The 18,361-nt window shown below is 49.7% G+C and overlaps 1 protein-coding gene across 2 annotated transcripts in view; it reads right to left on the bottom strand.

Moving 5' to 3' along the window:
• The window catches only part of SLC6A1 (solute carrier family 6 member 1), a 46,819-nt gene extending 39,389 nt beyond the window's left edge, over nt 1-7,430 (bottom strand). For both annotated transcript variants that reach the window (XM_032149722.2, XM_032149724.2), the window contains exon 1: nt 7,038-7,430. The gene's annotated coding sequence lies outside the window, so the exon portion shown is untranslated. The remainder of the gene's footprint in view (nt 1-7,037) is intronic.
• Between the last annotated feature and the right edge of the window lie 10,931 nt (nt 7,431-18,361).

Here is an 18,361-nt window from a genome sequence, read left to right as displayed (position 1 = left end):
ATCTTCCTCAGTCATTAGTCTCGGGGAGGCTATTATGGGGGAAATGGAGGAGGAGAGGAGGAAGTGGGGCATGCAACTTCCCTCCCCTTGCCTGGAGAACTGGCGCCTGGCGCGGGGAGCAGCCGATCGTCCTATCCAATTGGTCCAAACCTCTTGGCTGTATGAACTGAGCATGCAAAGCCAAGAGGGGAAGGGCTGTATGAACTGAGCACGCAAAGCCACGGTCCCCCACAGGCTTGAGGCCCAGCAGGAGGCGGCTCTCCCACTTCTTTCTCAGGTCTGCAAGCCCAGGCCTCGGAGCCCTGCAGCTTTGGATCTGATTCCCAGCTCTGCCCCGTGTCAGTGGTATGACCTTGGGCAACTTCTTGAGCTCCCTGAGCCTCAGTTTTCTTATTGAGGATCCTGGGACAACGCTTGTGAAGTACTGGCTCAGTGCCTAGGTCACAGTCAGAGCCCAAGACTGAGAGATGCACATATCAGATCATTCTGTGTCATTATGCTGAACCAACCTGCTAAAAATGCATATGTAATACATGCATGCATTTAAATTCCATCTTTAAAAAATACTCTTCAGTAAGATGACTTCTTCCCTCTCCCCAGGCCTACTTTTTATTATTATTTTTAAATCATAGGTGGATCCTTGATCTTAAGCTCTGGAAACATCTGACTTGGGCGGAAAGCGGCTTAGTCAGCTCAGGTGGCAGTGAAGCCTGGATTGCAGGCTGGCAGCTCAGACAGTGCCCAGGAAGCTAGTGGCTTTTGCTTTTGGCCACTTTTATTTTGTATTGTTTTCACTTTTTCTCAGCCCTTGCATGGCACAGCCAGAAATGGCGAATACAGAGAAAAAGTCCCTGGCTCCCCCACAGTTATCTTGTCTCAGGTGCTTTTCAGAAGCAGCGTGACGATGGCATCACCAAGACCTGGGTCCAAACTTGGTCTGTGCATCCTGTGGCGAGTGACTCCACCACCCTTGTGCTCAGGGTCCCCTCTGGCAGAAGGAGAGAGTAGCACCTATCATCCAGCATCAGCCTTGGCTCAGGGTCCAGTGCCCAGCAGGCCCTCTGAACTCATTGTCAGGGCCCAGCTGGACAAGTTCTCTCTCCACCATCCAGCCAGGGAACTGTCAAACCCTCAGGTCTCTTGCCTCCCCCTGCACCCCAGAGGGAAGCTCCTAGAACTCGTGATATTTCACAATCTCCAGCATGGCAACAGTCCAAAGGCAGAGGCGAGTGGGTCATGGCCAGGGTCAAGTGGTTTCCATCCCATATCCCCACCCCATCCCTGCCCTCGTGCCTGGGCATGGCTCAGAAGCACATAGCCTGCTCCTCCAGTGGGTCTGAGCTGAGGCTCACATACACATACTCCCCACGACCTTCCTGGCTACAAAGACCTTTAGATCCTTCTGTGAAATCTCATGGGGGCCCCTGGTGTTCATTTCTCCCCCAATTCACCGAGGAAGGCATTCTTGTGTGCACGTAGGTGTGTGAGAGCAACCATCCCTTCCTCTCCCTCCAGGCCTCGTTACTGCTGGGACTCCCCGGCCAAATGATCACACTCTGGACCCCAAACTCTGGGCATAACCGAGGAGATGTTAATCTCCGGCCAGAGCTCAGGTAAGGTTACAACAGGATGCCACGGCCCTTTTCTCCCAAGCCTCACAGCCGTGCCTTCCCATGCTCTCTTGTAGGTCTCCATCTTTGAGTGCTCTGTGCTCTGCCTCCTACCAGAGCTGGCCTCATCTGGGCTCCTTCTCAAGGGGCTACCTGGTGAACTTGGATTTCAGCCTAGAAAAGGTGATTTCCATCAGCTGGGAAACTAGGGGACAGAGATGAGGAGTCAGGGCTCACTGAGCCTCAGTTTCATCTTTTGGATGGGGATAATAATGGTACCAATAATAACAATAAAATTACCTTCACTTGAAGCTCCCAGGGCTGTCACAAGCTTCGACTGAGAAAACACTTTGAAAACTGAAATTCTACATAAGTGTTAACGTGTGCGTGTACACACATGTGTGCAAAGGAGCCTCATTTGGGTCAAGGTCATTCTGATTTGGGCTTTACGAGAAAACTAGCTTAAAAAAATCACTCCTTATTGGAGAGAGGATTCTTCTCCAGGATCTCAAGGACCCTATTTTCTTCCCCTGGAATACTTCATACATGATCAAAAGAAAGAGCAGCTGCAAGAGCATTTTTAGCGAAGTATAAAGTGCGGTTCTGATGACCGGGAGTATCGTGATCAGCGCTAAGTTGCAGCAAACCGCAACGCTGATACCAAATGTCTTTGCTCACTTCCCTGTGGCTGCTGCCCTCTCCCTGCACAGAATCTCCTTATCAAACAACACATCCATGAAAGCAACCTGCTGTCGATGTTTCAGGGCATCTTTGACCTTGAATGTCCCTCTGGCCAGGGCTCAGTTATCTCAGGAGCTGGCGTGAGACACAGATCTTGCAGACACCAGGCAGCCGACAGGTGGGCAGAGCTGCGGGTCACCGTCCAAGGCAGTCACTAACTCCGGCATCCCCAAGCCTGGCCTGTGTGCCAGGATCCCATCCAGCCCCAGCAGCTAGGGGGCCCCTTTCACAGCCAACAGGGCCCCTGGCATCCTGAAGTGGCCCGTTCCACCTAGTTGTATATCCCCTGCTTTCAGAGCACCACAGCCAATCTCTCTGCAAGACCTGGCCTCCTTGTAATTTCCAATTTGTGAGAAATGTAAAAATAGAAGGCCATTCGCTGCAGGCAGCGTGCATAGAATCGGATGCCACTTTTGTGTCATGTCAGATCACAGTAAACGCAGCTGATGGCTTTGTCAGGGCACTCTCAATAGCTTCCTGAGCAGTAAGATGGTGGAGACAAAATTGGGAGATACCCGAGAGTTAGGGAAAGGTGGCTGAGTGCACGACATCAGCACTAGCTGCAAATGAATTTAAAATCTAGTCCCAAATATGTTGTAACAGGCTGGACATCTCAATTTGAACCCCAGTTCTGCAACCTAGCAGCTGAGGGACCTTGGGCACAAATTCATCTCTCTGCAAGTCAGCTTCCCCAGTTATCACACAGAAGCTATCATGCCACCCAGAGCTGTGGCAAAGCTCCACAGATGGAATGGATGAAGAAGTGCTTTGTAAACTGTGCAGCTCCTCAACTGGGGTGGAGGCAGCGGGGGGTGCTCATGGTCATTGCCAAGTAAGCAGTGTCAGGGGCTTTTCAGTGGCAGGGATTTCAGCATGCCGTGACTGAGTTTGGGCTTTAAGGCTATTTACTAGCCCAGTGATCCTGCAGCAAGTGCTTTAGCCCCTCTCCTCCTCAGTTTCCTCACCCGTACAGGGATCGTTATGCTACGTATCTCACAGGGTTTTGTGAAAATTAACTGCAACTATGTAAGTAAGGCATACAGCACAGTCCCTGGCATATTGCCAACACGCAGTAACTGACAGTTATTACTGTTTTTGATACAATTGCATTGAAACAATATTTAGTGTTTTCTTCCTTTTCTGTTTATGACTGAATTCCAGGTCTCTGCTGAAATATCACAGCTTGCATTCACACCTACTGCCTATGCCAGGTAACTCTCCTCTCTGCTACTGGCCCACTTCCCACTGACTCCATAGCCCCTTCCCCTGACCCCAGAGGTCTTAGGTGAGCATGGAGTAGATGAAGATGCCGGATGTTAATACGCTCACTGAGACCCATTTCCTGGGAAGTCCTATTTTGGGGTGCACATCTGGCCTCCCAACCTTTTCTTTTTCAAGCACCACCCTCTTCCCCTCCATCTCCCAGTGCCCTTCAGAGAACGGGGTAATGTTGGCAAGAAGAGCCACCCGAGCAGGGCCTGTCTGAAAAGCCAGCATCGAGGCATGCCAAGCCACAGAACAGTGGACACATGATGATCTTTTCACCTGGCGGGGGCAGTGCCCAATGCTCTTGGCAACTGAAGTCAACTTGAGGTTGCTGTCATCCAGCGGGACTATACCCTGCCCACCATTCTCCAGGCACAGAGAAGCTCAGGCGATGTTGCACGGGTGAATTGAAGGGGTAGTCCCAATACAGGCATAGACAGGCCTGCTGACGCTCGCATTTTAGTTTCCATTTGGGCAGAGAGGCGATGAAGTGGCTCTAACCGGGTTTGGCATTGGGGCTGTGGCTGAGGAGAGGGGCTGCTGGGACGTGGGGTGGTGGTCAATGGGAAGGTGGACACATTTTGGGCTATACAACAGGGATGGGCTCCCAAGGACAAAGGAGATGGACTTCAGGATGCAGGTGGCTAAAGGTGGTGGCAAGGCTGAATCAACAGTCATTAACACTCTGCCTGTGACCCATAGAGAAGCAAGAGGGTGGAAAAGACATCTCCAAATTCCAAGTAGTGTGGAACTCTATCTCAGCTGCTGAGCTCATAGCCAAGCCAAGGAACGGCGTCTTTGTGTGATGGCAAGAAGTGGCCTGATATTGGTGCTTTATTTATTTCATGGTGCTCTCGGCATGTCATATGCCACCAAGGTAGAGGACCAGCCACTGCTCCAATGGCAGGCCCACGGGAACTACCACCCTATCTCTTCACTTTACAGATGGAAAAACCGAGGCCCAGAGACCCACGATAGGACAAAGTTGGCCTGGAAATTAGAACAGTAGGGTTAAGATCCCTGCCCTTCCTCCTCCTGGCTATGTGACCTTGGGCAAGTCACTTTCCCTCTCGGCATCCAGTTTCATCGCCTCTGAAGTAGGGATTAGAATAGTGCCTGCTCCACACGGTTCTTGTAGGAATAACCCCTGGCACAGCGGAAGCTTTGGGTACTCCATTCCTTCCTTCCAACAGGAACAAGAACGTACCCAAGGTCACCTGGCCAGAAATGGCAATGCCCCAGCTGAAAGCAAACCCTCATCTGGGGCTTGTTCATTCCCGGCTATGGACTAAGGGGCCATATTTTATAGCCTTCCTGGCTCAGTGAGACAGGTACAGGTTGCAGGTAGGACCATGCCAGTGATAGCATCACCTTCCATCCATGCAGGCTTTATTCTAAGAGATTTATTGAGGTCCTGCTGTGTGCTGGGCCACATGTAAAAAAATTTATAGCCTTTGCTGCTCTGGGGTCACCAGGCATGTAAAATCCATGGCAGGCAGGACAGACGTGGCCACTGTGCATCTTTCGGCTTCGATGGACTTGATTTTGCCTCATCTTTACCCTCTAAGCTACCTACTCCTTGGTCTCTAGACATCCTTCCCAGCTCCATCTAAGTTCCTGGAGACCCACTTCTCATCAAGCCTCCAGACCTGAAATAAAGTGTCCCACATCAGGACAGAGGGTCCCTGATTTTACTTCCAGAGTGGCTGCCTCTCTCCTGTGTGTTCCTAGGGGAACCCCACTTTCCAGATGCTCTGCCAGACAGGCCGGGTTGCGTCTCTCTGCCTGGGACTCACTGTTTGTCCTCCAAGGACTGGCCACTGAGCCAGCGCTTGGCTGGAGACAGAGCTCTTTCTTTGTTTGCTGCCTGCCTGACGATTTATTTCTGAGGCTCGAGGGAGGCTCAGCCATTTTGCCAGGGCTGCTCTGGGAAAAGGTCCATCCCACTCCCCCAGGGACTCCCACTTCTAAGGGCAAGTTCCTTTTCCCCTTCTCTGCCTTGGAGAGGGTCTGTGCCTGCTCCAACCAGACCCTGATCTGGAGCTGGGTCAGTCCTTCCCAATGCGCTCCAAAGACAAAGAGATAACACGCAAAATGCGAGTAGCTTTCACTGACCTCCTTTGTTTTGGAATTTGGGGGACTGAGGTAACAGCCTTTTTAGGCTCCCTCAGGAGGATACTTCCCCCAAAGTTCCCAAAGACACAGAATCTAGGCACTATCCAGCACGCAACATCCCTCCTCTCTTGCCAAACACGCACCTGTGTGTCACAGAAAAACAAAGGTAGACCACCAATGCCACTCAGTCTGATACCGTCTCTGATTTTGGGGGTGTCACAAAAGCTCAGGAGCCATTTTATTCCCTCCCTCCCTGCCCCCCCCACCCCCAGCTCTTCATGGGGATAAGGCTGAGTTTCCTGGGAAAGGGAATGAGCGCTCCAGCCCCACATCGGGAAGGAAGGTGGTGTTATCATTTGGCTTTTAAACAATTCTCCTTGAGGTTCATGTCTATTTTGGGAGGATATTAGCTCAGATCCTCAACAGGGGACTGCCCGGTCTGAGTTTCTGGTCTGAAGACCGAGCCAAGCCCAGAACAGGACATCTGTGGGTGCCACCCGTGGGGACGTGTGCTCAGAAACCAATGGGCACTGCCCGAGGCTACCGTGGTGAGCAGTGTCGCGCCCTGGAATAAACGCAGAGACCAAAAGCAAGAAGGGGAGCGCAGTTCCGGAAGCAGCAAGGAGGCACAGTCCTCCAGCCCTCTAAGGGACCGCCCGCACCCCACATCTCTTGGGGAAAGTCGGGGCTGGGGGAGCGCGGCGCGAGCTCTGATGCACTAGGCTTAGCTCCGGTGCACTCTGCCCAAGCCGCGGTGTGCTTTTAAGCCAACGTTTCTGAGAGCTTGGGCTGTCCCAGAGATGTCCCATCCTCAAGTCGCACCCGACCCCGCCGTAGCCCGCAGAGAACAAATGAGGGGCATAGCTCTAACTCGGCTCAGCTGACCCCGGCATTGGGAAAGTGGCGCACGGCCCCCCAACGCTGCTCGTGTCATTCACTCCGCGTCCCCTCCATCCCCTGGGGAATGAATAGGGAGCTTCGACGGCTCCAGCAGAATCCAGTGCCAACTTGCGGGGCCAGTGGGGCACCGCGGGAGGGAAGGGGCATGCAATTCTCCCCTCTGTTCCAGCCCTCCTGCCTCCCGCGTGTCCCTGGGGACGGATGGCCTGGGCGCACGTCGGGGTCCGAGCGGCGCCCCTGCTCCTTCATGTGGCTCCAGGGAAGGTGCGGCGCGGGGGCCTGAATCTCCAGGTGTCCGCCCCCCACCCGGCCCGGCTCGCGGCGGCGGCTTGGGGCTCTGGCCGGTCCTGCGCCGTTATCCCAGGCTCTGCGCCCCGCGCCCCGACGCCGGCCGCCCGTTCCTACCTGCAGCCGGGGCTGCGCTGCCCGGGACGGGCGCTGCGCGGGGCGGCTCGGCCGCTCCGGTGCGCTCGGGACGCGGGGCCGCTCGGGCTCGGGCTGCGCTGCGCTCCCGACTCCTCGGCTCCTGGGCTCAGCGCAGCTCACCCGCAACCTCTCCGCTGTCTCGGTCTTCCGAGGGCGGGCGGAGGGACGCGGGGATGGGAGAGGAGGGGGGAGCGAGACCGGAGGGATGGAGGGGGAGGGCGGGGCCCGCGGCGCCAGGAGCCCGCCCAGCTCGGGGAGGGCCCTGCCCGCACCGCCCGCCCCCGCCCAGCGCTCCTCCGGCCCGCGCCGCGCGCTCCCTCCGCAGCTGCCTCTTGCAGCTTCACCGCCAGCAGCCTCTCTCCTTTTCCCTTCACCTCCTCTCCCCTTCTACGCCTCCCCTCTCCCTTTTTTCTTCTCTCATTCTCGCGCTCTCTTCTCCCTCCTTCTCCCCTCTCTCTTCCTCCCTCCCTCTCCCCACCCCCTCCTTCCCTCGCCTGCCCCGCCGTCCCGCTCCAGTCTCTCTCCTTCCTTCTCCTTCCTTTGATGGCTCTTCCCGGCTTCATCCTGGGTCACCAGCCTGTCCGCCTGTCCGCCTTGGTCTCTGTCTCCCTGTCTTTCACAGCAAGCACTCCCCTCCTGGCTTTTCTCCTTCCAGCCTTGCAGCACTGCTTCCGTTGGCCTGTCCTTTCTGTTTCTCTCTGCCGTCGTCCTCTTCTCGCCCTCTGTGGATCGCTGTGGGTGGGGGTGGGCCCGTGCCCCCTCCCTGCTCTAGTCCTAGGGCAGCATCTCCTGCCCGTTACACCTGGAAACACAGGCCTGGCCTGGGGTGACCAGGCTCTGGGTACCAGCTGGGAGTGTGTGTAAGCGTGGGGATGGGAAGGACACCCTTCCACTGCCAGCAGTTGGTCATGGAGACACAAGTGGCTGTGTGTATGGATGGACAGATGGGGAAACAGATTACTCAAAAGGGAAACAGGGATGGTGGTAGGATCCCCAGACACCCTTCTCCAAGTTCTTGAAGTTTGAGGGATTCTCCGAGAGAAGTCCCCTTTCCAGCCAATCCCAGTCCAGCACGTAGGGACTCCTTCCCTTGTCCTTGCCAAGGCCTGACCTCCCCACCCTCTTTTATAAAGGCTTCTGGGAATGGGGCCACATCTGCCCTTCCCTCTGGGCTCCCCAGGAACTCAGAGAAAAGATTCCTTCTCTCCAGCCCTGACCTACTCTTCCCCTCCTCTCTTTGTCCCCAGGGATGGCCTTTGCTGATGGACCTCCGGTCCTCCACCCCACCTAATCTGGCCTCCTCCCCGCTTTCATCCATCTTCGAGTCCCCCAAGGCAGTGCTCACCAAGGTCACCCTGACTTCTCCTGTTTCCCCACACTCTCACTCATGAGCAGGGAATCTTGGTGTCTTTCTTGACCCATTCACCTCCCACCACTGATCACCAGGTCAAATGTCCTGTGGACCTCCGTTGGTATTTCAAATAAATATTTACTGAGCTCCTCCTGTGTGCCAGGCACTGTCCTAGACTCCAGGGACAGAGCGATGGGCAAGACAGGCCACAGCTTTCAAGGTGATCCCAGTCCAGTATGGGAGACAGTCTTTCATCAAATAACCGCACAAGCCGGGAATGACAAGCTCTGCCAGGAGCACACATGCAGGGGATTCCAGTCCAGTGTGGGATGGTTTGGGAAGGTTTCCTCAAGGAAGTGTCATTTGAACTGAGGTCTGAAGGATGAGTAAGAGCTGTCTGGATGGAGATGTGGGGCATAGCCTTGAGTGGAGATACAAGGGTAGCAAAAATGAAGGCTACTTATTATTATTATTATTATTATACTTTAAGTTTTAGGGTACGTGTGCACAACGTGCAGGTTTGTTACATATGTATCCATGTGCCATGTTGATTTGCTGCACCCATTAACTCGTCATTTAGCATTAGGTATATCTCCTAATGCTGTCCCTCCCCCCTCCTCCCACCCCACAACAGTCCCCGGAGTGTGATGTTCCCCTTCCTGTATCCATGTGTTCTCATTGTTCAGTTCCCACCTACGAGTGAGAACATGCGGTGTTTGGTTTTTTGTCCTTTCAATAATTTGCTGAGGATGATGGTTTCCAGATTCATCCATGTCCTTATAAAGGCTGCATAGTATTCCATGATGTATATGTGCCACATTTTCTTAACCCAGTCTATCATTGTTGGACATTTAGGCTGGTTCCAAGTCTTTGCTATTGTGAATAGTGCTGCTATAAACATACTTTTTCATGTGTCTTTATAGCAGCATGATTTATAATTCTTTGGGTGTATATCCAGTAATGGGATGGCTGGGTCAAATGGTATTTCTAGTTCTAGATCCCTGAGGAATCGCCACACTGTCTTCCACAATGGTTGAACTAGTTTACAGTCCCACCAACAGTGTAAAAGTGTTCCTATTTCTCCACATCCTCTCCAGCACCTGTTGTTTCTACTTTTGCTTGCCTGACATTCATTTCAACTTATTTGGGTGACAGAACCTCAATTTTCATTTGGGAAACTTCCCCTCCTTCACTCATATTCATATGGTTGGGTGGGGCTCCCTCCTCCTGGAGACAGACATGTGACCCAAGGCACAGATAATCAGAGCACATCACTCTGACCTCAATGAGGGGACATGTGACATATGCTGCGCCAGTGAGAACTCTGTCTGGGACTTTTGCTAAAACTATTGTCAAACAGAAACTCAATCTCCACCAAAGCTCCTAAGCATAGAGCTGTTGGCAGCCATCTTTGTAGAAGTTGAGCAGACCCTACTTAAAATGAAGCCAACATAAAGGAAAGCAGAACTGAGAGACAGAGAGTGGAGTGAGTCTTGATGTATATCAAGTCCCTGGATCCAACCACACCTGAAGGCAGTGTCAGCTATTTATAGCATTAAGTTGTTTTTCCTATGCTACACAAGTTTGAATTCAGTTTATGTTGCTTAAAACCAAAATAGTCTTCATGAATCCAGTGTTGGACTGAGAATTATGAAGCATTATAAAAAGGAATAATAATAGCCATTCCCATCCCCCTTTTGTCCTTTATGTTTTGTGGGTAACCCCATTCACAATTGTCTCTCTGTTTTTTCTACATTGCTGACCAGAAATGAATTCCCCTATCTTTTCATCCCTCTAGATTTGTTTTGCTTACATATGAAAGCAAACTCTAGCTATCGGGTCAATTTCATAGGCTGACCATCTGATGCTTGAATTATCTCCATGACATTCCCTGCCCCTGCCAACATTCCCTGCCCTGTCCTACACCCATGACTGTCCAGCATATGTCTGCATCTCTGCAAGGATGGGGAGCTCATTATTCCACCAGGAAGATGGTTTCCAACAAACTCTTATCACAGTTGAGCTCTGAGAGCTGTCTCTGGTGCAGTGAGACTTCAGATAGGGACACTAAATTGTGAAGGTGAGGTAGTTGCCTGCAGGGCCTCCAGTACTCTTTTAAAACGCCTGAGTTGAAGTCTTTCAGAGAACTCATATGCATACCTCCTGAGCTGGAGCTGTGGGCTCTGCAGAACAAGGTTTCCAAAATGTAGGCTGCCAACTTCTGATGGTAGGTAGGATAATTTTCAGTGGAGTGGAATAACTTGAAGTGAAACAGCTCTTCCTATTCATCCCTTTGTTACATCCTTGTGATTTCTGTCAATGGGCAAGTCTCAGGTTGCTGCTAGTTTAGTCTTTAACACCTCTCCAAAGCACTGACTAATCCCATTTTAACTGAGAGGCCGCCAGCTTTGGTAGACAACAGTATCTAGTTAGAATTGAATGCTTTGCTCATTTGTCCTTGTATTTATTTTAATGGAGACCTATTTCTGGCAAGTAATATTGGCCTTCTAGTTATAGCATGATGTAAAGTTTCCTTTTGAGATACATTTATTTAATCTAAAAAAGGAAAATATTTAAGTAAATAAAAATAGACATGGTGTGCAGATTTTTGCAAAACTCTTGTGGCTGCTTTGCAAAGGACTAAAGTTTGAGTAGCCTAATTTAGAGAAACATTTTATCCATGTGTTCATTCGCTCAACAAATATTTATTGAGCAACTACTGAGTACGAGGAATGGGGAGGACTAGACAAAGAGACAACACAGTCTGTCGGAGAGTCCATGAGAAAGGGAAGGGCTTGAGCATGGAAAGCTCGCTTGCCACATTAAGGAGTTGGGTCTTGACCTTGAGGGGCACTGGGGAGCCACTGAGTGTTCTGGAGCAAAGGAGCAGGCAGGGTTTAAGAAAGCTGAAACTGGCCAGGTATGCAGGATGGATTAAAAGGGAGAAGATCAGAAGTGAGAAGATTGTCAGGAGGCTGCACTGTAGGTGTGAGGTGAGGAGGACCTGGTGCCCAGCAGGGTTCCCAGTGTATAGTAGGCACCCAATAGATGCTGGAAATGATGATTGTGAATGTCATTATCATAGTCCTCTCTCTTTCTCAGCTTGGGAGAGTTCATTGAGTCATAGACTCACAGGCCGTTAGGCTAGAAGTGGTCCTTAGATATTAGCTAGTCGAATGCTTTTGCAGGTAAACTGAGGCCCAGAGAGAGGCACTGACTTGCCTGAGGGTACTTGGCTATCTGCTGGCAAAGCCACGAAAACCATGCCGACTAGCTACATTTTTGAGCACTTGCTGCATGGTAATGATTGACACATGGGGAAACAGAGGTGTAGAGAGGACGAACCACTGGCCCAGAGACACACAGTAAGAGAGGAGCAGAGACTGGATCTCAGTTCAGGCCTGGCCTCCTCCAAAGCCAGGGCTCTGGGCCTGTAAGCTCACGAATCCTGCCAGAGAGTTTTTCTGCTGCCCCAGAGAGCCTCTCATTAGGCTATAGGTGACACTTTGGGAAGAGACCCAATCTGGGAGTCAGGACCCCCAGACTTGTCACCAACCTGCTTTGCTCTCCTGCCTGTTGTCCAGGCCCCCTGTCCAGGACCCCATCTGCTGCTCATAGCAGACTCTGTCTCCATGACAACAAAGAATCCCATCTTCCAGGCTTTCCAAAATTGTAGTATCACTGAGAAGCCCCCCTTCAACCTAAGAAAATATCCCCTGTAGGGAAGCGGGCCTTTGTTTTTTTGTTTTCAGAAGAAATGTTATTACCTTAACCACACCCCCCTCCATGCCAGAAATTCCCCCATTAGCGAAAGGAGTCCCTGCATTAATGTGCGTAATCACTTGAGAAACCACAATAAGCCTCGCAGGAGATAATAAGACCTAAGTTCATTTTGTTATTCTGTCCCCGAGTCACGCTGGGACAGATCTTGGGCAGGGAGGCCTGACTGCTGAATGTTTAAATATTTGTGCCTGTCATACCGTGCTGAGATCAATACTTAAACACTCAACAGGCGGATGCCTCCAAATGGGCAACCCGTGAAAAGATGGGCCAGGAGCAGCCATGGAGATGAGCCTGCCCCCAGGAGATGGCTTCATAAACATTTCTCCACGGCACATTGTGCTATAGGTATTATCCTGCCTTTGAGCTAGACAGACCTTGGACATGTGACCTCCCCTTTCTGGGCCTCAGTTTTCTCTCTATAAAGTGTGAATGATAGTAGTCTCTATCTCAGAAGGTTGCTTGGAGAAAGCCAGCTAATGCCCTGGTATGTGGTAAATGCTCAGTGTATCTTAATTATTCTGCTGTGAATTGCAAGGAATCTCCATGCCCTACCTCCCCAGTTGACAAGATTCTAGTTGAGGTTCAAGGTCAATCTCAAATGCTACCACCTCCAAGAATCTTGACTGATTTTTTCCCAATTACATATGATTTCTTCTCCACTGAAACTCCCACACAGACCTTACTACTGCCTTCCTTCAGCTTCTTACCATTCTCCCATTGGTGGGGGCAGGGACTGTTTTCCCTTGGATTACCACACACAGCAGGGCTCAATACTTGTTGACTGTGACCCTTACATCCTCTTGCAGGGTGTCTGGGACTCTTGAATTCCCTTCCACGCTCACTGCCTGCATCCAGCCAAATGAGGCTACTTTCAGTGCCCCTCAAAAGGCTTCCACCTCTGGGCCTTCATATATGCTGTTCCCTCTGCTGGAAACACTGTTCCCTCATCCTCTCTCTTCTCCTGGTAAACTCTTTCTTACTCTGCAGGTTTCAGCTTGGGTGCCACTGGGGCACCTCTGGCCCATACAATAAATATCCTTTTTTTTTTTTTTTTTGAGACAGAGTCTCAAACTGTCACCCAGGTTGGAGTACAGTGGCATGATCTCGGCTCACGGCAACCTTCGCCTCCTGGGTTCAAGGAATTCTCTTGTCTCAGCCTCCTGAGTAGCTGGGATTTCAGGCTCACACCACCATGCCCAGCTAATTTTTGTATTTTTAGTAGAGACGGGGTTTTGCCATGTTGGCTGAGCTGGTCTTGAACTCCTGACTTCAGGTGATCCGACTGCCTCAGCCTCCCAAAGTGCTGGGATTACAGGTGTGAGCCACCACCCCTGGCTGGACACATGCAATAAATATCTATTGAATAGATGAAGGCACTAAGGAAAACCATGCATTTGTGTCTCACTCCAGTATAAATTTTTGAGGGCCTGGGCATCTGCCTCTCAATGGACAGGAGGTGAGGAGCAGGGCTCAGAGTTCAAAAACCCTTATTTTTTCTTCCCCGGGCAGTGCCAGCCTCCTGGGAATAAGAGCCCTGCCCAGTTGGCAAGAATTGGAATGTCACCGGTCACTTGTGGGTGCCTGACAACTAACCCAGACTGGATCCTGTGTGCTGCACACCGAGGACACTGATGCATGTCTATCTGGAAACCCAAGGCTTATCTGGAGGGCAGAGAGGTGGTTGGGCTGGAGGAAAGACAGACCTGGAAGGAAGGCACAAAGAGGCAGTCCATGCTGTGGAAAGAATGTGGGCAATGGGGAGGGAAGACTGGATTCACATCCCGGAGAGTTATCCAGGAGGTATGTGACCATGGGCAAGTCATGTCTTTAAAATACCAAGTAACTATGTAAATATTTATGGAGGTTCTCTTAGTGCTGGAGCCATTCACATGAACCACTGCAATCCTTCTCCAAAAGACCCCATAAAATGGGTGGTGTTATTCCCCTTTTATAGATTAAGACTCCATGACAGGCTAATGGGTGCAGCAAACCAACATGGCACATGTATACATATGTAACAAACCTGCAAGTTGTGTACATGTACCCTAGAACTTAAAGTATAAAAAAAAAAGACTCAAAGGGTGAAACAACTTGTCCAAGGTCACACAGCCAGTAAGACCTGGTTTAAACCCTGGTGAGCTGCCTACTCTCTTGGGGCCTCTGTTTGGGAAAGGCACTCATTTCTTCAAACTTCTTTTTCATGGTCTGTGAAATGGGAGTGAGATAGAGACTCCCAGTATGGCCCTGAAATCTGAATGAGGTCAGCTGCAGTAGTGGAGAGGGCTCGGTAAATGCTGACTTGTATTGACTAACATGCGAATAGCTAACATTACTGAGAGCCTACTGTGCCAGAGAATATTCAAGCGGCTTTACAGCAATCCTTAGACAAGCCTGTGAGATAGGTACTATCAATAGCCCCATTTTACAGGTGAGGAAACAGGCACAGAGAGGTTAAATCACTTGCCCAAAAGCACACCTAGAAGTGCTAGAGCTGAGATTTGAAACCAAGTAGTTTAGCTTGGGCTTCTAACCATTTTCTTACTATGTAGAAAGTGCCTTTATATGTATAAAGTGTCACACCTCTATAAGGATTTTTTCTTGGTCTTATCTATAGAGCACTGATGTGTGCTGCAGATGCAAGTATGACCGTTAGAGTAATTAAGAAAGGGTGTCTGGGCACAGTGGTTCACACCTGTAATCTCACCACTTTGGGAGGCCGAGGTAGGAGAATCACTTGAGGCAAGGAGTTCGAGACTAGCCTGGCCAACATAGTGAGAGCCCATATCTACCAAGATAAAGAAAGAAAGAATAGGAAAAGAAAAGAGGAAGGAAGGAAGGAAAGAAAGAAAGAAAGAAAGAGAAAGAAAGAAAGAAAGAAAGAATGAAAGAAAGAAAGATTTAAAAATCAGAGCATGTCCTCACAGCTATGTGGCCTATGGCAAGTTCCTCAACATCCCTGCTTCTAGGGCTGGTTGCCTGGGTTCAACAGAGCGATGCACACCAAATGCCCTGTGCCCAGCCAAATGTGGCAGTTTATACAAAGGCAGTCCTAGGAGAGGGCTTTTGGTGGCTTTTAAAAATGATATCACCTTGGAAGCAGCTCTTGAGATAAGCATCTGTGAGGGATGTGCTTCTAAGAAGAAGGTGGGAGAATAACTTCCCTGCTGCCAGGCCCTTGGGTGCCTCCCTAACCCCACTGGGCCCATAATTGGTGGTGACAAAAGCCACCAGCCACTTGATCTCATCAACTTGCTTTCTTGCCTCTCCATGGGAGCACAACTTGCTCCTCTTGCCTCTCCACAGCAGCCAACGCACCTTATCAGCTGGGCCTGCCAGCAGCCTATGAAAAATTTTTTCAAATTGGGGTATAACATACAATAAACTGCAGAAAGAGCTCTAATTCTGAGTGTATAATTCAGTCACATTTTACACGTACACACATCCGTGTACCTACTGCTGGAGCAAGCTGTAGAACATTTTTACCTTCCCAGAGATTCCCAGTCAATATATCACCCCAAGAGGTAGCCACTATAATGACTTCCATTACCATAAGTTAGTTTTGCCTGTTCTTGAACTTCACACAAATAGAGTCATACTCTCATGTGCTTGGCTTCTTTCATCCACATCATGTCGGTGAGATTTATCCATGCTGTTGGATGTAGCAATCATTTGTTATTTTTAGGGCTGTATAGTATTCCCTTGTATGGATATGCTGCAATGTATTTATCCATTCTCCAGCTGATGGACATTGGATTGTTTTCTGCTCCAGGGTACTATAAATAGTGCTGCTGAGAACATTTTTATACATGCCCTCAGGTGCACATGTGAATGCACTTCTGTTCAGTGGTTCTTCTTTCACACTTACTGATTTCATGATTAAAAGCCATGCATTTTTAGGCCAAGACTCACTTGCAGAATTGTCTTTCTAATACCTAGGAGTGGGATTGCAGGTCTTGGGGAGGTGTGTGTTGAACTTTGGTAGATATGCCAGGAGCCCATTTAAGAGCTCTGAGTCTCCATTACTAAGAAGCCAAGCCTGCCTCTTTCAACAAGAAGGGGCTTTGAGGCTGAAGGTAACATGCTCAGGGCTCTGGCTCCACATCCACGGTGCTAAAGGAGGGTCTGCAACCCTTTGACTCAGAGAATTCAAAGGCAATTTAATTCCTCATCTGACAGCCCTGATCCTTAACCTGTTAAAATATTTACCCATTGCTACTGTTGTTGATACTGCATTCTATACAGGCACCTTTACTTACATTGAAAAAAAAAATTTTTTTTAGTGCCTGCCTTTGCTGAGGAGTGGGTGGCCAAGATGACAGTTGGACATGTTGCCAGGCCCCTTTCCCTATGGCCTTGGCAGTCAGTGACCTGTGAAGGCCTAAGGGTCTGCTGTCTAGACCAGGGGGTCAGCAAACTTCCTTGGAAGAAGACCAGGTAGTAAATATTTTAGGGTTTGCAGGCCATAAGATCTCTGTTGCAACTATTCAACTCTGCTGTGTAATCCACAAGATAATATATAAGCAAGTGAGCATGGCAGTGTTCTAAGAAGACTTTACTCACAAAAACAGGTTGTGGGGCTGAAGACTTGGCTGATAATTCATAGTTTGCTGACCCCTGGTCTAGACTGTCCTCAAAGTGCAATCCATGGATCATCAGCTGCATTGGCCTCACCTGGAAACTTACTATTATGCAGAATCTCGGCCCTTCATCTCCAATCTGTTTAATTAGAATCTGCATTTAACAAAACCCCAGGAAACTCACCTGCACATTAAAGTTGCAGCAGCACTGGCCTATGGCAGAATTTTCCCTAGTGTCAGATTCTACCACTAGAGGGCCAGGAGAGGATTCCGGGTGAGACCTGGACCTGGCACTAGATGACACAGACTCGCAAATGTGGAAAGTGACCTCCTCTTCAATTCACACCTAATCCTCCTGTTCACATGAAAAAAAAGTCTCACCGTAGTGCTGCCATGAATTTAACACCTCTCCAATCCTTGCTAATCTCCTTTTTCAATAAAGACAGAGCTGGCCTCAGCTCCCTTCCTGAAACGGAGTCTGGCTAGAATTTAATAACATTGCTCTTTGTTTGTTATTTTTGTTGTATTTATTTTAACAATTTCTATTTTGGCAAGGGATACTGGCTTTCCATTTGTAGTGGCAGTGGTGGAATGTTTCCTTTTAAATAAGTTTATTGTAGTTTAAAAGTAGAGATTTATTTAAAGAAAGATATTAAGTCAATGACAATCTGAGTACGTGCAGTCCTGGCAAAATTCCTAAAGGGCGGCATGAATGTTTCAATAAAAACCTTTTTGACGTGGCATGTGAGTCACGGAAACTTAAAAAATACGGTCAGGGGAGGTGCAGAGAGTGGAGTCAGGGGCTCACCTGGATTCCAGCTGTCACTCTAATATGTGATTTTGCACAAGTCACTTTCCCTCTTGGACTTTCTGTTTGTTCAGCTGGATTGTTACAGGGTTGGTACACGACAATGGTCCCAGTCCTGTGACCCCAGTGATCCCCGGATCTTCCTGTGGAGGTGCCTCTGGGAGGCAGTTACATGTGAGTGATCTTTCCTTGTGTGGATAGAGTTTCCCCCAAGCAATTAAACTCCTATTGCCCACCGTGGTAGCTGGCTCAATCATGCACCTTACATTGAGTGACATGATTTGAGGGGCTCAAGGGTCTCTATCTTGAATTCAATCAGTACAGTTGCACTTTTATAAGCTGGACTTCTACTGATTATTTTGATACAATTTTTATTTGGCTAAAGATAAAACCTAGAAGTCACTGGCCTTAGGATGTCAAAGGGCCATCTGACTCATTCAATTCAGATCTAGAGTGTGACTCCATCCTAAATTCCTTTGCTTGCAGGAGATGGAATCCGAGCTCAAACCACCTGAAACACCAAATGAAATTTATCGACTTGCACAGCTAAAATGCCAGGAGTATATCTTGTCAGAATGGCTGGATCCATCCCCGCCCCCCGCCTCCATTTTCTCAGCTCTGCTTCCCTGAGAGTTGGCTTCATTCTCCCCACGTGTTGACAGCATGGCTGTCAGCAGTTCTAGACAAACACCCTTATCCTCTCAAGAGGAAAGACTCTTTCATTCCCAGCCTTTCCGGCAAATTCCTAGGGCTGGTTCTCATGGGGCTAACTTGGTCCACAGAC

Source organism: Hylobates moloch, unplaced genomic scaffold (assembly GCF_009828535.3).
Source record: "Hylobates moloch isolate HMO894 unplaced genomic scaffold, HMol_V3 SCAFFOLD_4, whole genome shotgun sequence".
Lineage (NCBI taxonomy): Eukaryota > Metazoa > Chordata > Mammalia > Primates > Hylobatidae > Hylobates > Hylobates moloch.
This window is presented reverse-complemented; position numbering and strand designations above follow the sequence as displayed.